Source organism: Ciona intestinalis, unplaced genomic scaffold (genome assembly GCF_000224145.3).
Source record: "Ciona intestinalis unplaced genomic scaffold, KH HT000493.1, whole genome shotgun sequence".
Lineage (NCBI taxonomy): Eukaryota > Metazoa > Chordata > Ascidiacea > Phlebobranchia > Cionidae > Ciona > Ciona intestinalis.
The window spans coordinates 2,396-5,585 of NW_004190814.1; the positions used below are offsets into that span (position 1 = coordinate 2,396).

The 3,190-nt window shown below is 33.4% G+C and overlaps 1 long non-coding RNA gene across 1 annotated transcript; it reads right to left on the bottom strand.

The window, feature by feature from the left end:
* On the bottom strand, positions 1-2,948 carry LOC113475441. Its single transcript, XR_003397199.1, has 5 exons — positions 2,733-2,948; positions 2,541-2,672; positions 2,376-2,435; positions 1,987-2,073; positions 1-722 (listed from the first exon to the last, which is right to left on the bottom strand). It is a non-coding gene; the product is annotated as an uncharacterized LOC113475441 (long non-coding RNA).
* Positions 2,949-3,190: the final 242 nt, after the last annotated feature.

The window sequence follows — 3,190 nt, forward strand, 5'->3', positions numbered from 1 at the left end:
CCGATGAAGAATATTTTATTTGTTGTTCCCAGAAATATTGACGTTTATCGCCCTTTGTTCGGAGATGCCGGTAGTTTGGGACTTGTCACAGCCCTAGGCCGTTGATGCTGGCTTGTTTTGGACCGCTGATGTGAAAATTTTACCGCTAAATTTGTCGGGGTTTGCTCGAAGGTATTAGGGCTTGTAACAGGACGACTTTTTTGAGATTTCATCTGATCAAAATCGCTTACATTCCTATTTACTACAAATTTGTGTTAAGTAAGTGCGCATGAATAATGAATGTGATATATACCATCCATCTCGACTGGTGTTTGTTTCTGCGTATTAATGGCTGATGGTGCCTCCACCTGATGCACAGTTCAAAAGTAAGCATAGAATTAATAAACTCAATAAAGTTTATGTGAGGTTTTTATGGTAAACTTGTATTATTATGTGCTTATCAACATAAAAGGAATATGGTAGGAAAACGCAGTCTTAAAAATCTTACTTAAACATTTTGGTATAAATGTAAATAAAACCACATATGACCTATACAACCATATGCACGTGTTATATTAAATCTGCTATACCTCCTCACAGCAATGAATTGTAAATGTAAGAGGCTTTCCTGCGTAATAAGCGAGATGTAATGGGCCGCAGTAACAGGCGCTGACAATGCAGAAAACGAGGGAGATGAACCCGAATACGGCAACGATAATCGATATTATTGAGTAGAATGCAACCTGTAAATCACGTGTTAAATGAATGTTCTTCTTTGCGTCTAGAATACATCAAAACATATAGTAGGGTGGGGGAAGAAAAATGTTAGAGTATTATTCGACAGTGTTCTCACGGTCCAACAAAGTGCGCGGCAAAGACAACTGCTGTTGTTCAGTATTAAAATTCGGTGTTAAAGATTACAGCATTTTTTCAATAGCTGAAAAAAGAATTATAAGAAAATGCTTATTATGAATGTTCGCTAAATCATATTAAAACTCCTGAAATTTTGTAGTTTGCAAGTGTGAATCATCAATTCGGTATCGTAGTTTAATAAAAATATAGGCTAAAATATTTCGCACAGTTTGATTTTGTCTCATAAAATTAGTTTTATTTTGTGAGAAAAATTAAAATATAAACATGATAAAAATAGGCAGGGGTCAATACGGTTCAAATTAGGGTTAAAATCAACAACAAAAAGATCGTTTTAAAATTATATAGGCCATATAAAGTTTAAATGGCACAGAAACTAGCACAGCCTGTTAATTTCGGTATAGGTTAACTACAAGTTGCAGAATACTATTTATATAAAATCTTTCAAATTTTTTATCCCATCTTCCCCCACATTGTAATTTTGTAGGTTTTTATTGCTAAACTTTGAAAGTTTTTTTTAATTCAATAATTTATACATCAGGGGTTATTCAAATATAACATACTGATATAATAAAAAGAAAATATATGGAAAATATATTCGAAATTCAGTCATTTGCACTTGGATATAGTTTATGAGAAGTGGCTTGTGCGAAAAACAGCGTAGCAATACCAAATTTGTCGCAAAAATGTAAACTTTATTAATAGTTATTATCAATTTTCTGTTATTACAAGTTCATATACATTTGTAGGATAAAATATTTATTAATTGAGGTTCTATATTGTTCGAACAATACCAATTCTTCATATGTTCATGTTCTGTTCAATAATATAATGTATATATTATGTAACATGTAAATATCTATATAGCAGTAGGGCAAGAAAAAGAATGTTTAAACTTGTTTTTCAAAGCGTACAATGTTATTTCGTGTTATTTACTTGTATTTCTAATAAAAAATCATTTATTCATCAAAATTACCAATGATTTTAAACTGTCCTGTCTTACCCGGTCTGTTTTCAAATTGGTATAATTTTTGCTTTGAGAAATATTGGACAATATGTGCTTAAGGGTCCCGTTTTCCCCCACTCTAGTATATTTATAATAAAAAAATAACAGAAATGTACCATATAACATCATACCGTATGTTTCGCCCAAACAGCAGCGATTATAACTTGCGGCACTAAGAATATGGTTGCTAACACCGCGAAAACGAAATGTGAGCGTATCTGAAATTAAATAGGTTTGCATGTGAGAGGATCTGAAATTAAATAGACTGCATTCAAAACTTTCAGAAAAATATGGCAAACTAAATGACAAGCTTGGTGCCGTATAACTAAGCTTTTATCCGGGGTTGGTATCTAAGATCAGAGTTTCGGAACTATATATATGTTAATTTAGATAACAATTTAATTAAAGTTAAGTCTGATTTAGGGTGTCTCGCCACTGCCGAAACAGCGTTCCCGACTGATATTTTGCTCTGCAACGTGTCTTAGTTCAACAGCTGAGTTGGCCGTTATAAGCGACTTACGAGGCCCTTTTTAGATTTGTTGCTGGATGCAGTAATTCCGAGAATGCCAGCAACGAATGTCTGAAATGTACGTATACCTGAGTTAATAATTTGAAAAAGACGCCGTATACGTGGACTATAAATATATCTTAGTTGTATTTACCACTGGCGAAAACGCTTACTAACCAAACATCCAACCCAAATTCCTTCACCAAGCCTGACATGACAAAAGTCGTGACAACTATCCAAACCACTGTAGTAGAGAAGAAGAACAATCCCAAGCGCAGTGTTGAAAAATCCGAGAATGGTCTCTGTAACCTGCCAGCAAAAGCATAAACCATAACACTAATTATTTGTTTAAAAACATTAAAAACTTACACAAAGTCACATGACGGTTTTTTTTTTTTTTTTCATAGAATAAGTAGGGTGTGCACCTGAATCAATAGGGTGTACACTTGTCATGTTTAAGAGCTAGTAGGCAGTCGCCGGATTTGAACCCTTGAACAATTAGTTTGGAAATGCTCCTTAAGTATAAAAATAAACCGTAAATAAAATCAATTAATCAAACATAATCTTAGTGCTGCTTTATTTCAAGTGATATCCTTTTATAATATAGACGCCTGAATAAAATACTGTTTCGTTTGTTTTTTAAATTGCGCTGAAAGTTTATTGGTCTGCTTCTATATATAGTAGGGTGGGGGAAGATGTGGCACCTTTTCATTCTATTTTCTCGTCCTATATGATAGTAAACAAAGAACATTCAAAGAATTATAAAACCTTATCCTCACGGCTCCCATAGACCATTGTTAAATTTTTAAAACACGATCAGGATATTT